Source organism: Mixophyes fleayi, chromosome 6, assembly GCF_038048845.1.
Source record: "Mixophyes fleayi isolate aMixFle1 chromosome 6, aMixFle1.hap1, whole genome shotgun sequence".
NCBI lineage: Eukaryota > Metazoa > Chordata > Amphibia > Anura > Limnodynastidae > Mixophyes > Mixophyes fleayi.
Genome location: NC_134407.1, coordinates 212929592 through 212951248, shown reverse-complemented (window position 1 = coordinate 212951248; position 21657 = coordinate 212929592). Strand labels below are relative to the sequence as shown.

The window sequence follows — 21657 nt, the reverse complement described above, 5'->3', positions numbered from 1 at the left end:
ATGCTGGGACTTGTAGTTCCACAGCAGTAGGCTGGAAGATGTCAGTTAAGTTTTCTTTCTCTGTATGTGAGTTTTGTCTCCGTCTTACTGCGTGTGAGAGAGATCCGTGATAATTCACATTGTTTGTTCTCTGTCTTAGTGCTCTATAAGGGAGATGTTTGATTTACTTTAAATCACAATGTTTGTCTGTCTTGTCCGTTTTTTACAAGAGACATGTTTCAAGGTTGAAAAAGTTGTACATTCATTGCTTAATGATAAGCTTTTAAAAAAATACAAAAGAAGTTTTAAAATGTTTGGTCCGATTGCACGGACAAGATTGTAAATAATGTACATTATCACTATAAGTACTAGTGTCAGAACAAAGCTGGCTGGGATCCAACAAGCCGTTTCTGTATTTGAACAAAATAATTTTGTTTCTGAAGTTCAGAAATATAGCTTTCTCTTTAATGAAGTTGAGAATTGTGGGAGTGAGCTTACATGCTGTTTTTATCTGTGTTAAAATGTCGCTGATGAATGTTCTCAGAAATCAGGAGGGTTTGTTATGCCTTTAAAGAAATGTTACGAGATAAAATGTCGTCTGTGAGCGAGACTTAAGTGAATATATTTTTACTTTGAACACGAAAATCACAGAATCTAGAAATATGTGTGAATATTTGGTCACGGGAGAGAGATTTTGTTGAGAAAATGTTGAATGATTTACAGACACAATGTATTGTGTCCAACGAGAGTACTCTGATTTATGAGACAGTGCTGCTTTTAAAATGGTTGAATACTTGGAACCAAGATTCCAGATTGAATGTTTCTAAACCCGGTAATTTAATTAGTGTCATTTAAAAGGGCTGTACTAAGAGATGATAAGAAAGGAGTGGCTTTGAACACTCGCCCAGGTCTCGTCACTTTGACATTCTCTATTTGTGAAATTAGGGACTGCCCCTTTGAGGAAATCAAGGCATGGAACGCATAGCGTCACAGTTAAGCTTTTAGCAGCTGTTCACTGGTTACCTGATAACAGTATACACGCATGTTACAGTTACAGTAATTCCTAGTAAATAAATGTTAATCTCTATGCAAAAGTTTTTTTATTCACAGGTCTCCAGCTGCAAAGACCCATTAGGCAATCCAGATTGCATTGATTTAACTTCCAATGCACCATCTTTGCACCACAACAAACATAAGTATAAACTAATGAAGGATTTAAATAACGTAAACTCTTCTGAGTAATGATTACCTTGTTTTGGAAGAGATATTAGAGTTTATGTGCTATTCACATAGCAAATGCATGAACTAGGTGGTTTTTCTGTATGTGCAGAAAGCAAAAGGTTTTTATTTGTATCCTCATTACAGTTTTGAGTAAATCAGTGTTTGTAAAGACATTTACTGCCCTTATTTACTGTGCTATAATTGTCATATACTGTAAATAATTCTTTTTATTGTGGGTATGGTAATGCATTGATGGGAATTCTATATTTTTACAGAAATGAAAAAGATTTAAGACTTTAAGAGCAATTGTATGTGCTCCTGCATTAGCACTTCTGGATCATAGCAAGCCATTTATACTCTCCTCTGAGCAGAACCAAATGTTTAACCAATTTTAAGCTGAAATAACTTCAGCGCCAGCACTGGCTTTGCCAGATTATGACAAGCCTTTCACATTATTTTGTTATGAAGTCAGTGCACATGTACAAGGAGTACTGACACAAATACATGGTCGCAAGCTAAGGTCACTTGCATACTACTCTGCTTTAGTGCTTGAAAAGAGTATAGATATTGTGCTAGGACACCCAGTTACCTTAACGGTATCGTACGTTGTGACAGAAACCAAGCACAAGCAAAACATTTGTTACCGGCCAGATTTACTAAGTATGAAGATATACAGCACAAAGGACATTCCCTCCTATTGTGAAATGAGTGACATATAACACTTGCCGAGCGCACTGTGTATTTTCTTCCTCCCTTTCCTTTTTTATTAGGAAAAAAAAAAAAAAAGGAAGCACAAGAGGCCCCAGAGCCTCTCATGTTCACAGATATATGTTAAGACCTTCAGACAAGGGGAATCTGAGTAAACTGTATTTTAAGTTTTTTAAAGGTCCAAGGGAGACCAGAGAGGGGAGTTCATTGATATTAGCAGGAGGAATATAGATTGCACGTTATTTTCCTTTGCTGTGCGCTGTAGATGTGTACTAGACTAGAAAGGAAAGCCAAGTTTGGAAGAACCAGACTCAGGCCCATAGTAATGTATAGATCATTATACATAATTAGAAAATTCTAATATGAAAGTTTAACCCAACCAAATAAAGAAAAGAGCAACCCATGACTACAGGGGTTTACACCCAATGCAGGAATGTGTTTGTGAGTATTGTGGCCCAACACATTATTATATACACTAATAGAACTGATGATGTGGCTTATTAACAGGTTATTTAAGCTAAGTGTTTCTCTTCCAGAAGAATTAAAGTTACCACATCTGTCTTAACCGTTGTACTGTACACTCCATCTAATGAGTGTAAACTTTGTGGAACTCAGAAACCAAGAACCTTTTCCTTGGATTCCACATGCTCCTTACTGAAGCCTATCCTAATGAAGTAGCACTGCTTACTCCCAGTAACGTTACACTTAAGCAGTGCACAATGTTGAATCCTGCTGCCTTATTGCAGCAAGTTTCAAAAGATGGGAGAAGTACCTGTATATATTGGGGTTACCCTAGGGATTTGGGGGAATTCCATTCCAGCTTGAACAGAAAGAAAGGAAAAAAAAAATGCAAACAAAATTTTTCTGAACATGATTGCATAGAACTAATGAAACAAGAATCTCTGGTTTTATCTCACATTAAAGATAAACCATTACCAGATGCAGACATCACTCTTTTTGTAGATGGTTCACACTATCACATAGATCCTGTCCCGTATACAGGGTGTGCTGTAACCACACACACAGAAATAGTGATTCAACAGACTCTACCGAGTCACATGTCAGCACAAGAAGCTGAACTAAAGGCCCTGACACTTGCATGCATATATGCAAAAGGACAAAGAGTAAATATTTACACTAATTCAAGTTATGCATTTGTAATTGCGCATGATTATGGCCCTGTATGGAAAAGTAGGGACCTTATGGGTTCAGCAAGCAAACCAGTCAATATGATGAACATACCAGGGCATTGTTCACTGCATTCCAGCTGTCCTCCAGACAGTGATGAAGATGAAGACACACACAGAGATACTACCCCCGAAGCTAAGTGAAATAGACCAGGCTGCACGAGAAGCCGCCATAGCCCCAGTACCCCAAGGGGAGTCTATTTACATGGTGACCCCCTGACCCCTGTTTCACCAGAGCACACTCCAACTTATGGAAAGACAAGCAACAGAAAATAAGAAAAAGACTTGGGCAATACATGGAGCACTAGAAGTGCAAGGAGTGGTGTAAAGGTCAGCGTTTGTGTCTGCCAAAAGTAGTTTATCCCATTATGGCCAATATAGCACACGAGAAAGTGCATCTGGGAAAAGATGCTATGGTTGTACTCACTAGCAGCTTATGGATAGTACCAGGGTTCGCCCAAGCAGCACAGTCGTTAGTGGCAGAATGCCTAGTCTGTGCACAAAGTAACCCGAGTAAGTCTGTCCTATGGAAAAGCACACCCCAGACATAATATCCCTATAAGAGGATACAGATAGACTTTATAACTTCCCAAATGCTCGGGCTTTGAGAATGTGCTTGTCTGTGTCAACTTCTTTAGTCACTGGCTGGAGACATGGCTGTATAGAAAAGCAAATGCTAAAGCATTAGCCAAGAAAATTGCGAATGAGGTAATCTGATGATATGGTGTACCAGAGGTCATTGTAAGTGACAGAGGGATACACTTTACGGGGCAAGGATTCCAGAAACTATCACACCCCCTACAGATCCCAAAGTTCAGGATGTATGGAGCGCCTTAATGGTACACTGAAATTGAAAATGCAGAAAATAATGGCTGAAACAGGTCTGCCATGGATCTCATGTTTACCTGCACTCAGTAAAAAATACTGCTAGGAAAGACACAGGTTTAACACCATATGAGATATTGTTTGGCACAGCAAACAGAACAGGCTGTTATTTTCCATAGCAACTACACCATGTATATAGTGATTTGTTGAATTATGTTGCCTTATTATAGAAACAACTAACTGAAATACATGGTCAAATATTCTCCTCCATTGCAAACCCTAATTTTGATACAGGTACCCATAAACTGCACCCTGGGGGGCTGGGTGGTCATGAGAAAGCACATCAGGAGAAGTCTTGAACCCAGATACAAGGGTCCTTATCAAGTCCTGTTGACGACTCCCATGGCAGTGAAAGTACAGGAAAGAGACACCTGGATTCACGCATAACACTGCAAAGTCTTCAAATCAGGGGAGTCTTGTTCTGATAAATAGAAATGACTGTCTCATTGTATTGATATGTCTTGCCAGAATAATTGTGACTGAAGTAGGGATTAAGGCCTCCCTAACCCAGTATGAAACAGACAGTTAAGTGACATATTGCCTATGCCACTGTGAGAAACATATGGGAAGGAGTGCTCAACAATTTGCACTCATAGTAGAGTAAACTCTGAAAATGTCTTTGTGCAGATGCATAACCTCATTGGTAAAGTTGTCAGTAATGATTCATGTTGGATATTGGAAATATTGGCATTAGTAGCAAATGGTTTAGCAATCCTGTTGATCGTATAGGTGATAATGAAACTAAATATATGGCTGATTAAGAAGTTACTGACACTTGATTGTTGTCTCTCCAAAAAGGGAACCACTGAAAATCCCGAACCTCTGATGATCACAGAAATTACTTCTGAAACCTGACCAGACTATGAGTGTCATGAATTATTTGGACTAGCAAAGCCAAAGAACTGCAGAGTTTGCAACAAGAAACTACTAAAGATTGAACAAAGGACATGCAAGGCCTGCAGAACTACTATAGACTCATTAACTATCTTTTAAGAAACCATCTTTTAAGAAACCATCTTCTAAGAAACCATCTTTTCTAGACATGGACATTTGCCAAAATGCATCTCCTCATAAATCAAGTTAGGACAGGGAGGATCACAGGCTTATTAGTGGGGGATGAGTTGACAGATTCCTAAGGGGACCAACTCTATGCATGTGGCCTCCTACATGTGTATAAGTACCTGCTTATTAAGAATGTGGTTCTATAGATAGGATTAGGTAGGTAGGAGGAGAAAGGGTCGAAAATTGAATAAAAGATGGGAAATGTTAAATATGATTTTTTGTTAAGGCCTCATAAGGCCTTTGTTCAGCCATTTTATTGTAACTTGTATAGAAATATTATTTGCTAGAAGAGATTATTCATTTTTCTGTTAACTTGCAGTTTTGCAATATGTGAGCCTATGGCCTTGAAGTTGAACTAATAGAGAACACCTGAAGAATGTAACCAGTTATGAAAACAATAATGAGCTTCATATCCAGCTGGTAGTATGGGAGCTATATCCATGGTGTTGCACATAGCATATCTCCAACTCCCCTTGAGATAAGAAATAATAGGCTCATCTGTCCTTAGAAGGGGGAGAAAAGTAAACACCTCAAGAATACGTGAGAAAGTTAATCAGTAGCGCTTCTCATAAACTAGTGGTATAAACTATTGTATGCATATGACGTAGGATTCATTTATTCAGTAGCCTATAAAAACCTGTATCTTTGTATCAATAAACTAGAGAATATTCCTTGCATACAGAACTTGGTCTGTGTCAATTCTCTCCAGCTGATTGAAGCGCTTCCAGATATACTTGACACCACAGGCTGACTTGGGTCAGAATTTTAGATTTAACACCCGTTACATTAGAACGCTGCTCTGACTCCCCCGTTACACTAGAACGCTGCTCTGACTCCCCCGTTACATTAGACCGCTGCTCTGACTCCCCCGTTACATTAGAACGCTGCTCTGACTCCCCCCGTTACACTAGAACGCTGCTCTGACTCCCCCCGTTACATTAGAACGCTGCTCTGACTCCCCCGTTACATTAGACCGCTGCCCTGACTCCCCCGTTACATTAGACCGCTGCTCTGACTCCCTCGTTACATTAGACCGCTGCTCTGACTCCCCCGTTACATTAGACCGCTGCTCTGACTCCCCCGTTACATTAGACCGCTGCTCTGACTCCCTCGTTACATTAGACCGCTGCTCTGACTCCCCCGTTACATTAGACCGCTGCTCTGACTCCCCCGTTACATTAGAACGCTGCTCTGACTCCCCCCGTTACACTAGAACGCTGCTCTGACTCCCCCCGTTACATTAGAACGCTGCTCTGACTCCCCCGTTACATTAGAACGCTGCTCTGACTCCCCCCGTTACACTAGAACGCTGCTCTGACTCCCCCCGTTACATTAGAACGCTGCTCTGACTCCCCCGTTACACTAGAACGCTGCTCTGACTCCCCCGTTACACTAGAACGCTGATGACTCCCCCGTTACACTAGAACGCTGCCCTGACTCCCCCATTACATTAGAACGCTGATGACTCCCCCGTTACACTAGAACGCTGCTCTGACTCCCCCGTTACATTAGAACGCTGCTCTGACTCCCCCGTTACACTAGAACGCTGATGACTCCCCCGTTACACTAGAACGCTGCTCTGACTCCCCCGTTACATTAGAACGTTGCTTTGACTCCCCCGTTACACTAGAACGCTGATGACTCCCCCGTTACATTAGAACGCTGCTCTGACGCCCCCGTTACACTAGAACGCTGCCCTGACTCCCCCGTTACATTAGAACGCTGCTCTGACTCCCCCGTTACATTAGACCGCTGCTCTGACGCCCCCGTTACATCAGAACGCTGCTCTGACTCCCCCGTTACACTAGACCGCTGCTCTGACTCCCCCGTTACATTAGAACGCTGCCATGACGCCCCCATTACATTAGAACGCTGCTCTGACGCCCCCATTACATTAGACCGCTGCTCTGACTCCCCCATTACATTAGAACGCTGCTCTGACTCCCCCGTTACATTAGAACGCTGCTCTGACTCCCCCATTACATCAGAACGCTGCTCTGACTCCCCCGTTACACTAGACCGCTGCTCTGACTCCCCCGTTACATTAGAACGCTGCCATGACGCCCCCATTACATTAGAACGCTGCTCTGACGCCCCCATTACATTAGACCGCTGCTCTGACTCCCCCATTACAGTCAGTAACTACACAGGAACATTCGCAGCTGCAGCCTCCTCCCCTGTGTACGGTGTACCACGTGACTACAGCAGTCACATGACCTGGTGATGTCAGCAGGTCCTTACGATGAAGGGGATCTAGCCATTACCCCTTGGGGTTACATATGGTGCATAGAGAAGAAGCTGCTTCATCTGTGACATAGTCTCATTCAAACCAGGTACCTGTGGTATCTATGTTGTTATTTAACTCAGTTACCATGTTATTAAGAATGAATTACTTATTGCACAGGTTGTAATAATGATGGATTGATCAGTATGTTACTGTGTGTTCTTACTAATCTAATATCGATATAAATACCATATAATGGACATAATATACACTGGTTTTATTGCTGTCAGTCACATATAATGCACGTTATACACATTGGAGCTGGTTATATTCCTGTCAGTCACATATAATACACATTATACACATTGGAGCTGGTTATATTCCTGTCAGTCACATATAATATACATTATACACATTGGAGCTGGTTATATTCCTGTCAGTCACATATAATATACATTATACACATTGGAGCTGGTTATATTCCTGTCAGTCACATATAATATACATTATACACATTGGAGCTGGTTATATTCCTGTCAGTCACATAAAATACACATTGGAGCTGGTTATATTCCTGTCAGTCACATATAATACACATTGGAGCTGGTTATATTCCTGTCAGTCACATATAATACACATTATACACATTGGAGCTGGTTATATTCCTGTCAGTCACATATAATATACATTATACACATTGGAGCTGGTTATATTCCTGTCAGTCACATATAATATACATTATACACATTGGAGCTGGTTATATTCCTGTCAGTCACATATATTATACATTATACACATTGGAGCTGGTTATATTCCTGTCAGTCACATATAATACACATTATACACATTGGAGCTGGTTATATTCCTGTCAGTCACATATAATATACATTATACACATTGAAGCTGGTTATATTCCTGTCAGTCACATATAATACACATTATACACATTGGAGCTGGTTATATTCCTGTCAGTCACATATAATACACATTATACACATTGGAGCTGGTTATATTCCTGTCAGTCACATATAATACACATTATACACATTGGAGCTGGTTACATTTCTGTCAGTCACCTATAATACACATTGGATCTGGTGTTGTTCCTGTTAGTCATATATAATACACATTATACACATTGGAGTTGGTGTTGTTCCTGTCAGTCACATATAATACACATTATACACATTGGAGCTGGTTATATTCCTGTCAGTCACATATAATATTGGAGCTGGTTATATTCCTGTCAGTCACATATAATACACATTAGAGCTGGTGTTGTCCCTGTCAGTCATATATTATTCTCATTATAAACTAAGCTGAGATTATTGCTGTCAGTCTCATAGATATGCAAATGATGTTTTCATAATTTATTTTCCTTGAAGAACTCCATGGCAGCCCCAGAAATGGGTTAATCCTTAAACAGCTGAGTAGAAACCGTAAAAAAAAGTTGACGCCCTCCAGATGGTATATAATGTGAGTCATCCTTTCCTTCCTTTTCTATTTGAGTGACTTCCCAAGCTGCCTCTGAAAAATATAACAGCAACATGTAGGGGGATATTGGGGATCTCATGGGGTTCTTCAAGGAACATAAATTATTAGATAAAGCATCATTTGAATATATCCTTTTCAGACTCCATAACAGCCCCATGAATGGAATATACCGAAGCAATCAACATCAGGAGATAGGGGGATAAATCAAGCAAACCCTGATCAATTCATGCACATAAATTGATCAACTGCTTGTAAAATCTTCTTTTCGAACCGAGTGTCCTCTGAAGTCAGGACATCCCGAAGATAGTGCCAGGAAAATGTAAGGATCAATGAACATCCTGCTGCATTGCAAAGACCATCTACTGAAGCTTGCACACTTTGAACCCAAGAAGTCGCTGGTGGAATGTGCCCTCAATATTTTTGGTACCTCATGTCCTTTCCTCTTATAAGCCTGTGAAATAACCTCTGCAATCCATCTTGCAAACCTATGTTTGGAAAGAGTTTGACTTTGCCTTGGACCTTCCATGAACTAAAAAGAGACAATCGCTCTTTCTGACATCCTTTGTCCTGGAGAGTTACACAGATATTGCTTTGATGAGATCTATATTATAACATTTTCTCTCATTTTCATTATTCTGCTTTGGACAGAATGCTGGAAGTACAGTTGGTTTGGTTACTATGACACTTGGAAACTACTTCCAGTAAAAATGCAGGATTTGTCCGTGGCACCACTTTATTTGCTTGTATGTTCAGTAAAGGTCCTTTTTACCACAGATCCTGGATTCCCCTCCCCCCCCCCCCCCCTCTTCTAGCAGGTGTAATTGCTATCAAAAGTATTACTTTGAGTGTGAGTGAATTGAGTGAAACTTTCTTCTTCAAGGATTCCAAGATGCCACAAAGGGTTTTATGCAAGGATGAATTCTCTTTATTCCTTGAGAGAACCTCTTGATTAAATTGTCTGATATTGGTGTTGTGTTCAGGAATTTACTCAGTGCCGACACCTGCACGATCAATGTACTAAGAGTGAGTCCTTTCTGCAAATCTTATTGAAGGAAATACAGTATCTGTAGTATGGTATATACAAATGATTCTTTCTTGCTTCTAGTAATACTTTAATCACTTTGTCAGAGATGCCTTTACTCTGCCATAGCGCCCTCTGGTTGAGGCCAGGGATGTGCTAAGAGCATCTCCCATGCTCCAGCAAAGCATGGTCTACAAGTCCCAGAGGAGCTACCTCTGGTCCTGGCTGCCTCATCCATGAGGATGTGATATCGGGACTTTCTGGATCGCTCTATTATCCCAAATGCAGATAATAACATACAAAAACCTAGCTGTTTTGCCATTGCCTTACTTAGCTTCTGAAGAGACAAGAAAAGCAAAGAAGGTAATGTGGAATCATATTATATACCTTCCGTGGGTGTCATCTATTTTTTTTCCCCCTGTCTCTTCAGCTGGTTAAGGAATAAATTATTTGTGGGGCTGTCATGGAGTCTGGGAAAAAAAAAGCACATAATGCACTTTTTGAGCTGATTATATATCTTTCACTCTCATACAATACACGTTGGAGCTAATATTATTCTAGACAATCACATATAATAATAATAATAAATGGTAAATGATAATAATAACATAGAGGGTTTGAACAAACAACAAAATTACATATATACAAAAACAATAAAATTACATAACTACAAAGATCAAAGTTTAAATAATTGCAGCATACATAATTACGTAAAGAAAACAGTAGGTTCCTGCTTGTGTGAGCTTACTTTCTAGAGGGGATTCGTGGACCCAAAGAGGGAGAAGCTTATGGGAGGCAGAGGTTGGAGTTGTAGAGCTGGCAGATTGAGGAGACTAATGGATAGTCTAATTGGGCATTTGAGTGCATTCCAAAGGTTGGGAGCAGTGCAGGAGAAAGACAAGAGGGGGGAGAGATCATCAGTTGCGAGGTGAAGCAGTTGTAGTTGGCAGCGCAGATTGGGCAGGAACAAGTGTGTGTAGTAATAAGCTTGGGGTTGTAGTGTGGTGGGCTTTGTAGTTGAGGATGAGGAGTTTCTATGGTACAGTAAGCCATTGTAGTGACTGCAAGAGTGGGGAGACGTAAGGAAAATGAGATGTTCAACATCATTGAGGACAGGTTGAAGTGGGGAGAAATTGCTCAGGCAAGACATAATGAAAGAGTGGATGAGAGATTTTGTTGCATCCAAGGTGAGAAAGGACCTAATTCTGGATATATTATGCAGGTGGAAGCAGCAGGATTGCGAGAGGGACTGAATGTTGTGGGTGAAGGAGAGGGAGGAATCAAGAATGACACCTACACAGCAGACTAGAGGGACAGAGGAGATGGTGGTATTGTCAATGGAAGCGGAGAGGGGCCTTGGAAAGGGGAAGACAATATTTTCTGTTTTCAATATATTCAGTTTAAGGAATCAATGAGGCATCCAAGAAGATGTCTAATAGACCACAGGAGATGCCAAAAGGGACGGAAGGGGAGAGGTCAGGGTTGAAACGGTAAATTTGTGCTTCATTGGCATAGATGTGGTATTGGAGGCCAAAGGAGCTGATAAAATAGCAGCCGAAGAAGTTAGATGATGAAGAGCAGGAGCCCGAGAACAGACCCTTGGGCGGACATGACAGAAAGGGGGAGAGGTGGAGGCAGAAAAGGAGCGTTTAGTAAGTAGGGAGTGAACATGAGAGTGCAGTGTCACGGAGGACGTAGAGGGTTTACAAAAGGAGTGGGTGATTAATGGTATCAAATGCCACAGAGAAGTCAAGAAGGATAAGTAGGTAAAAAATACCCTTTGATTAGACAGAAAGGAGATCATTGGTGACCTTGGCGAGGGCCATTTCAGTGGAATGGAGGGACTAAAATTTAGATTGAAGTAGGTCAAGGAGGAAGAGGGAGGACAGGAAGGTGGAGAGTTATAGACAACCCACTGAAGAACCTTTTGAAGTGAAAGGAAAGAGGAGATGGGGCTTTACTCCCATATGCCCCCTGTGCCCAGCAGATGTATTCACACATGTACCCTTTACCCACACACTTTACTTATACATGACAACCAACCCCCTCTCTGCCCAGCAGCTTTACGCCCCCCTCTGCCCAGCAGCTTTACACACACACACGCCCTTCTGCCCAGCAGCTTTACGCACACACGCCCCCCCCCCCCCTCTGCCCAGCAGCTTTACGCACACACGCACCCCTCTGCCCAGCAGCTTTACGCACACACGCCCCCCTCTGCCCACATGCCCCTCTGCACAGTGGAAACACCGCACATTGGGTACCCAACCTTTCACCAACCCCAGGAAAAACAGCAAGTATTATACTCTATTGAACTACTGTTAAACTACATTATTGGATCATCGATTGGTAACCTGTTTTTGGGAAATCTAGGTTGATTTAGGAAACAACTCTCCAGAAAGGGGGACGGAATTGTAAAGATCGTTAATTATGATTGCTGCTATCCCCTTCATAAGACTGGATATCTAGGTTATTTTATCTCTGGACACTGCTGCTCAATGCTTGTTGTTTGCTGCTAGTCTTTCAAAGTTTGGACACTTAGATTAATCGATTTTGCTGCTAAACCCCTGTGCCATTTCATTCCATATATATATATTTATTTATTTATACGTTTATTTATCTCTATTTATTTAGGAATCTGCCTATGATCACTTATTGATTTTAGTAGGAGATTTTTTGGAGTGTTTTAGTTTATAACTATGAATTTGTGAAGTGTTGACAATTTTCAGGGTCTTGTACAAAACTAGTTGAACTGGTTGGCTATCTATACTTTAATTAAGCTTGTTTATTGAATTCGTTGCTTGATAGATGGCTGATGATTGTAATAAAATTATTTGAATTTTAGTCATTATAATACATTGATATTGGTCAAATTGTTGGAGAGGACCAGATATATACATGAGATTGCTATCAATATCTGGCATCTATATGAGCAATAAGATATGACCAGCAATTGGTTAGCTATCACAATATACCCACATATCTAATAAAGTACTATATTCAACTAACTTCAACTGTCAAACCATTAGTAATGGTAAAATATATCCTTATAGACTCACCAGTCCATTACCATATCCTAATCCATATAAACAGACCAACAAGTCTGATGACAAGTTGAACCTAAAACTACACAGCAATAGGCCCAATGAGAGCATAACTACTTCCACAGTTATTCAATACTCTAATTCATACTTGCCAACCATTTCTGGTGACCTTTTGGGAGTTCCCAGAGGGGTCGGGAAATTTGCATTGTTGAGTCCCGTGACGTAATGCTGCGAACACGTAATTTTACGGGGGTTGGGCAAGGCCAAAATTGCGTGATTAGTGCCCCAATCGCGTGATTCATTGGGGCACTAATTCTGCCCACTTCACTAGGAAGTGGGCAGATGCAGGCGGTTGCCCTACTGTCCCGGGAATCTGGGAGTCTCCCGGACATTCCGGGAGAGTTAGTAAGTATACTCTAATTGGTTACTAATCAAATATTGGCAAAAGACACATTTTGTAAATACAGATAACTAAGCAGTTTATTATTACCAACGTAAATTAAACCAATATTTGATATATCATTTTAAAACTATTAAAACACAAAGTCAATGAGCGCATAACAATTACTGCTACATACCCACTCTGCCAAGCAGCTTTACACACTGCATCAGTGACGGCACAGGATTTCCAGCCGCCAGCCTGCTCTGTGTACCATGTGACTGTTGCAGCCACATGACCTGGTGATGTCACAGTGACTCTGATGGGATCCATCCACTGCCCTATGGAGATGTGATGCAGGCAGCCTGTGCGGTCCCTGCGTAGGCTGTCAAATCACATAGTACTCATAGTACACAATTAATTACCCCCGCCCCTTTCCCGGGAAACACTTAAAAAAACAACAACAAAAAACATTGGTGGTCTGCAGTTCTGAAACGGGCCCCCTGGCATACGCGGGCCCCGGTAACCAGTAATCCTGTCAATTACACGTAATAATTAACCTGTGTGTGTGTGTGTGATGAGGAATTTATAAGCCAGGGACTGATGTGAATTATTAAATCTTTTCTGTAAAGTGTTGTGTAATATATTGATGCTATATAAATATCTGCTGGTAAATAATAAAAATAAACAAAATAAACAATAGACCTTATACAAATTGTAGCTAATATTCCGTTCAGTCACAAATTCTACACAATATTTACATTGAAGCCGGTTAGATTTCTGATACTCACATATTATACACGTTATACACATTGGAGCTGGTATTCCTGACAGTCACATATTGTACACATTATTCATTAGATTGGAGCTGGCTATATTTCTACTATATACATTATACAAAAAGTGGTTTTACTCCTGTTTTTACACATAATGTACATCATATTTCTGTTGATCCAATGCTATACTCATCATAAAAATTCAGAGCGGTTCTACTGTGGGCAGAAGGTTGAGGATAATATATCCTATACAAGTACACATTAGAGATAACTTTACACATATAATTTTATATATATATATATATATATATATATATATATATATATATATATATATATACATATATACACACGTGTGTGTGTGTATATATATATAATATATATATATATATATATATATATATATATATATATATATATATATATATAATGCACATTGGCAATGGTGTTATTTTTGCATGCAATGCCAACTTATCTTTGTTCCTATTCAAGGTGGAAGACCGTTTAGGAAGTCTCCCCTAACAGACCACATGTCAAAGTGAGATCCATCTATTCAGTTATGGAGAAGGACAGGAGTCACATGACTGAGAGGATATTAAATCTCACCCTGGAGATCATCTGTCTGCTGACTGGAGAGGTGAGGGGTTCTAATGTGTTTTCATTATTCCCCAAGAGACATTTATAGTTATTAGATAATTTATTGTAGTACAAATAGCTCAGTCATAAATGAAGTGTTTGTAATATCCTTAATGAAGAACAAGAGCTAAATCCATATTTCCACAATAACCATTTCTCTCCGCCAGTAGTAGACCTGGTAAAGGAGCCGCCAAAGACTATAAGAATATAATATAAAAGCAGAGGATGACACATTTCTCAGTGCTGGTCCTCTGCTGGTTTCATCTCATCGGAATAAATAAAAAAAAAGAAGTTGTACCACATTTAGTGCTATATGTAACGCCAGGAAACCAAGCAGGACCATCCACAAGTTTGGATGAAGTAATTTACTGTAATATGTTCTAAATATTCCCCATTTGAATATTCAAAGATACAGTTATAAAACAGTATAAAAAGCAAACAGTTCAAAAAAACATCCCTAAGTCAAACAAACATGAACTGGGGCCACTTAGTCTAAACAAATATAACAGGAATGCACCACCTGTGCCAGTTTCGTCAGAGCAGTTACGAAAATGTCAACCAAGAGGTTTTAATGTTTATATGGGGGGGGGGGGGGCAGGGAAAAGAGAGCAAGGGGAGAAAAAAGCAGAGTGACATAAAGCCCAGGGGGAGGAGAATAAAGAAATGTAGTGGAAGAGGAACTAAGTCCAGAAAACAATGCTAAGGCACAAAAGGTAAGTGTATATTATTATATATGACCCAGGTTTTGCAGAATGATTTTGCAGAGTTGTTGACAATGTTTATCATGCATACCATGCGATACCCATACCATATCCTAGTCATCACGGCAGTAAAAGAAGGAGGAGTGAGTGATTTCCAATCCGCCATGGGCTGGCTGGAGGCAGCAGAAAGAAAGTTGCGAATAAGCTTAAGTTGATGTTTTGTAATATCGGGGCGGGCCAGAGGGAGCAGGTAATACTTAGGCAGGAGAGGGAGGTCAAGTAGTAAGTCTGAACGGATTAAATTACACAGTGAAGACCAGTAAGTAAATAATTTATGGCAAGATCACCAGATGTGTAAAAAAAAAGTACCATGGGTTCAGCAACCCCTCCAGCATCTATCAGAATCGTGTGGGAACATAATATCAGAGATACAATAGTTTGTTTGCCTTTTCCTTGATCTTCACGCATATAAAGTAGGAGCACAGCGTTCCTAAATCTCTGAACACTCCACCGTGTCTAAGGATTCACCGCTGTCAGATTCCCATGCAAAGGCATGCGGATGTCCCAGAAAGGGGCCAAGGAGTGAGAGCTCGCTGTATAATATAGAGACCAGACCTTTGGTTGACGCCTGTCTCTCATACAAAGCGTTGCAAAGGTGGAGAAGGGTCTGCTTAGTAGAGATGCTCACTGACCCCCATGAACTGGTTTTAGATCTGGATTAGCTTTGTGTTTTGGTTTTGCTTTTGGCAAAATCGCCCTTGTGTGTTTTGGTTTTGGTTTTGTATGTTTTATAAAAAATCCTAAAATATGCTAAAATCACATAATTTTGCTTTTTTTGTTCCTACATTATTATTAACCTCAATAACACTAATATCAAGTCATTTGCAGTCAATTTTGACCACCACACAGGTCACAATATTATTTTCATACACTCAGACAAATACAGCAACGATCTGGCTGGATGGGAAGCGACAGAGCAATGACACAAACACACGGCAGTTCCTAGCACATGTAGGACACATTGGCACACAGCAGTGGCAGAAAAGAAAAGTTGTGCAGGATGGAATTGTCCTTGGGACCGCCCTCCCTGGCAAGATGGAATTGTCCTTGGGACCGCCCTCCCTGACAAGATGGAATTGTCCTTGGGACCGCCCTCCCTGGCAAGATGGAATTGTCCTTGGGACCGCCCTCCCTGACAAGATGGAATTGTCCTTGGGACCGCCCTCCCTGGCAAGATGGAATTGTCCTTGGGACCGCCCTCCCTGACAAGATGGAATTGTCCTTGGGACCGCCCTCCCTGGCAAGATGGAATTGTCCTTGGGACCGCCCTCCCTGACAAGATGGAATTGTCCTTGGGACCGCCCTCCCTGACAAGATGGAATTGTCCTTGGGACCGCCCTCCCTGGCAAGATGGAATTGTCCTTGGGACCGCCCTCCCTGACAAGATGGAATTGTCCTTGGGACCGCCCTCCCTGGCAAGATGGAATTGTCCTTGGGACCGCCCTCCCTGATAAGATGGAATTGTCCTTGGGACCGCCCTCCCTGACAAGATGGAATTGTCCTTGGGACCGCCCTCCCTGGCAAGATGGAATTGTCCTTGGGACCGCCCTCCCTGACAAGATGGAATTGTCCTTGGGACCGCCCTCCCTGGCAAGATGGAATTGTCCTTGGGACCGCCCTCCCTGGCAAGATGGAATTGTCCTTGGGACCGCCCTCCCTGACAAGATGGAATTGTCCTTGGGACCGCCCTCCCTGACAAGATGGAATTGTCCTTGGGACCGCCCTCCCTGACAAGATGGAATTGTCCTTGGGACCGCCCTCCCTGACAAGATGGAATTGTCCTTGGGACCGCCCTCCCTGACAAGATGGATATGTCCTTGGGACCGCCCTCCCTGACAAGATGGAATTGTCCTTGGGACCGCCCTCCCTGACAAGATGGAATTGTCCTTGGGACCGCCCTCCCTGACAAGATGGAATTGTCCTTGGGACCGCCCTCCCTGACAAGATGGAATTGTCCTTGGGACCGCCCTCCCTGACAAGATGGAATTGTCCTTGGGACCGCCCTCCCTGACAAGATGGAATTGTCCTTGGGACCGCCCTCCCTGACAAGATGGAATTGTCCTTGGGACCGCCCTGCCTCCCACCCACCGTTATGTTGGATCTTAAAAAGGAATCCAAAACTCACGAGATCCGACGATGTAACGATGATGTTTTGCTTCATTTTCAATTCCGAGGGCGCGCGCAAGTACCGAGCTGGATCTGCTAAGTTCGGGTATGAACGGTTCTCGGGGAACCGAGCCTGAGCATCTCTACTGTTTAGTAGGCTGGAGTTATGAGTCGAGTGAAAGTTACGAATTTGCAAAAATTTAAAAATGTGTCCCATGATAAATTCAACAAATACTGAAGGTCCGAAAATTGGGGGAACAAGGGCGTACAGCCACTAAGGAATCTGATTTCACTTGCCATCCACGTGGAAGAGAAAGAGGGAGCCGGGGTAAAAGCTGAATTGCCAAAGATGAACGAATGGGGAGGGTTCTGGAGCCAGTTTGTCAACGGTCCCAAACAGAGAGTGAAAGCGTCATCACTGGATGAGATTTCGCTGATGCAGGACGAAGGGACAGGAGTAACGACAGAAGGGTAGACGAGGTCGGCAGGTTAAAAGACTATGCTTCTAACAAGACCCACAATTTAGTTGGGGAGACCACATTCATTTGGGCACATTGGGCAAGTTGCGCCGATTAATAAATTCCTTTAAAGTTAGGAACAGCTAGGCCACCACCCTGGGAGGGCCATTGTAGGATTTTTAGATGACCTGTGGGTGATTTTTGGACCAGATTAAGATGGAAGTAGTGTGTTTAATAAATTTGAAGGTTTGTAGGGGGATTTAGATTGGGAGGTTTTCAAAAAGATAAATTCATTTTAACTACATTTCTGTGTCCGACCCAAGAAATATGTTCTCAAGCAATCAAATCATTCTTAATATTGGGCAGGAGTTGAAGATAATTAGGTTGATATAGTTTATGACAGGATTTAATGAGACAGACACCAAGGTATTTCAGTTTGTGTAAACGCCATCTGAAAGGAAATTGAGATTCCAAGGCCGTTTGGGTTGTAGAGGGGAGGTTAAAGTGCAAAACCTCCGTCTTTTGGGTATGAATTTTGTACCCGGATAGAGAGCCATAAATCTCAATGTCCGTCAGAAGAGCTAGGTGTGAGACCTGCTGTTGAGCAATAGTAAGAAGATGTCATCGGCATATAATGCTATTTTGTATTCAGAATTACCATGAAGACATTCTTATCACTGCAGATACTTTGCGCCAGCGACTCAATGAGTAGAGCGAAGATAAGGGGGGAAAGGGGGCAGCCTTGTCTTGTGCCATTATTAATGGTAAATGGATTGGAGACTACGCCATTTGCCTGATTGACAGCAGAGGTAAAGTGGTACAATGCTGAAACACCGGAGAGGAATTTACCGCAGAAACCAATGTGGGAAAGGGTTACGGAACATGAAAGTCCAAGTCCAAAAGAGATTACCGTTAACACGGTAATTTCAACGCTGGCTCTTTGCTCGCGACTCAGGAGGCTGCGAGCAGAAAGCAGGTTTACAATTACCGTTTTAACAGTAATTAATTGAGCGCCGCGTTACTCACGGCAGAATTGAATTGCCCTCTAAACCCGTTTTACAAGATTTACCTTCAGATCTCTGCTCTTCATCTGTCGTAACCATGGTATGAAAAGATCTGCACACTCCATAGAGTTCTATGGACACTGCCGGTCATGAGTGCATAGTGTCAGGATCCTCCTCCGGCTGCACTGCAACTTTGCCTCTGCAGCACCTGTCTCTGCTATACCAGAGGTGCTGCTGTTGCACCATTGCCATTTTCCTCTCACTAGCAAGAGTTGACCATCTCCCCTTGTAAATTACCGCTCCTGTTTCACTAACTATATATGCCTGCTCCTCACAATGCGCCTTGCTGGTCCTTGTTTGTCCCCTTGGACTTCCTGCAAACTGCAATCTGTTTCTGTGAATTCCAGCTCCTGGCTATCCACCATTACTCAGCTAAGTTCATCTGTATCTGCTGTTTGTATTTACTACAGTTTTATCTGTTTCCAACCACACCCAGATATCTGTTTATTATGCTCAGCTTTACCTGGTCTGCACCTTCCCTGCACTCTCTCTGGATTGAGTTATTGCTTCAATAAAACAGATTATGTGTTCACCATACTCCTGGCTCCATAGCTGTCATTGGGGCAGCACGGTGGCTAAGTGGTTAGCACTTCTGCCTCACATCGCTGGGGTCATGAGTTCAAATCCCAACCATGGCCTTATCTGTGTGGAGTTTATATGTTCTCCCCGTGTTTGCGTGGGTTTCCTCCGGGTGCTCTGGTTTCCTCCCACACTTCAAAAACATACTAGTAGGTTAATTGACTGCTATCAAAATTGACCCTAGTCTCTCTCTCTGTCTGTCTGTCTGTGTGTGTGTGTGTGTATGTTAGGGAATTTAGACTGTAAGCTCCAATGGGGCAGGGACTGATGTGAGTGAGTTCTCTGTGCAGTGCTGCGGAATCGGTGGCGCTATATAAATAAATAGTGATGATGATGAAGATTCCAGTTATTAGAATAGAAATTTGACACATACACACTGCAGGATTGGAACGACATCTTCCATTAGTGAACAAGATTTTTAGTTTGGTTTAAAAATCAAATGAAACAATACAATGTTATTTGGAACGATCATCGTTGGAGCGTACACACTAATGCGATATTGGGCTGAAAAGTCGTTTATCATGTTATTGGCTCAATAATCAGCTGAAAACCCTGTAGTGTAATGTTAACACAAGGGACAGAAGCTTCCGTGTATTAATAGTGTAGATTAAATGAACAGTACATCTGACGTTGTCCAAGGCCTGATGGCTGGGGACAAATCCGGCTTGGTCAGGGTGAATTAAAGAGGGTGATTAATGTATTTTTTTCAACATTAAACAGTTTGTTAAAGTACTTGACAATGAAGCAGCATAAAACAGAATTCCTTTTCAAAAGAACTCACACAGTGACCTTTGTGCTTTGTGGGATACACTAGATCAATCAAAACTCATTTATGATTGATTGCTGTACTCTTAAAGTCCTATAACTACACATTATATTCACCAAGGCTGTTGTTATAAAAGGCATTGTGAGGATTTGTCTAATGTATGTGGTCAGTATTTCCAAACTGCCTTAGATTTGATGAATATGGGGTTTCCAGTGGGATTGTGTAAGTTTTGTGAACATTGTAGAAACATTAATTGTCCATGATTCAAAGGAAAATACCCAGTGCTGTCCTATGATGGATATCAAATATGGATGATATAGGTGCTGCCTCTGGGGGAAGGATAGCATCCCTATCCTCAGAACAAACTAGGGAGCAATGTTGCCCCTTTGCGCTTCACTTATCAGTGTATAGAATACAAATAAATATGGGTGTATAAATTTATTAAGCAATGCTGCAACAAGCAGCCGTTGTTCCGGCCGGAACGCAAGTAGTTAGAATGCAAAATTTGGATGCAATAAATATAGGTGTATACCATAAAAATCAATAAAGAAGTCTGTGGTTCTGGATAATGTACCTCTTTACGAACCATTCAGTCTAGTAATAAAACAATAAAGTTCACAAGTATGTACCTTCTCAGCCACAGATAGCACTGATAGCATACGTGGTAATGCCCGAAATATCACAGTCCAATATCAAAAGGAGACCGACTGTTTCCGAGTCACTTTTGCAATTAAACTATATAGTAGTCCCATATAAATTGATGCACTGTAAAGTTTACCATTGCAGATGGAATTAGGGTAAGAGTCGGACTTACATGTTGTCGGCTGGCTTACGACGTTCCTATCTTCTTGGAAAGTCCTTTTACCTCCTCTCAGGCAAGGCTGTCGTTGCCTGTACTTCAAATCTATCAGAGTAACCCGGCAGTCACGAACAATATCTGTGCACCAGAATAAAGAGAAATTCCTCACTGCGTGTGCGCAGCGCCAATCGGAACTTTTCCGAAACTTCCCAAACACCGAAGGATACCTGCAATTGGCGCCCCCCGCTCTGAAGGGGAGGTAAAAGGACTTTCCATGAAGATAGGAACGTCGTAAGCCAGCCGACAACATTTTTTTTTTTAACCCCTTCACCGCTGAGCCTATTTAGGCACTTTTTTGGGTTAGTCACATTACATCAATATCCGTAATGTATTTGTGCGGTACGCACACAAATTAAACCTTTTTTTTTTTTGCCGGAAGACTTTGAATTTTCACAAAATACTATTAGTTTGCTTATATCTCCTGTCACAGCTAAATAAAACTACCCAAAAT

At 41.6% G+C, this 21657-nt stretch overlaps 1 protein-coding gene and 1 long non-coding RNA gene across 3 annotated transcripts in view; both read left to right on the top strand.

Moving 5' to 3' along the window:
• LOC142159906 (uncharacterized) overlaps positions 1 to 21657 on the top strand; it is a 543776-nt gene that overhangs the window by 360796 nt on the left and 161323 nt on the right. The window contains exons 1-2 of one of the 2 annotated variants that reach the window (XM_075214770.1): positions 7260 to 7375; positions 14470 to 14614. The exons of the other annotated variant lie outside the window; for it this stretch is intronic. The gene's annotated coding sequence lies outside the window, so the exon portion shown is untranslated. Of the gene's footprint in view, positions 1 to 7259; positions 7376 to 14469; positions 14615 to 21657 lie in introns of those variants that run through there. 2 annotated transcript variants of the gene reach the window in all.
• Positions 1182 to 5726, top strand: LOC142160032 (uncharacterized). The gene is made up of 2 exons (XR_012693008.1): positions 1182 to 1720; positions 2431 to 5726. It is a non-coding gene; the product is annotated as an uncharacterized LOC142160032 (long non-coding RNA).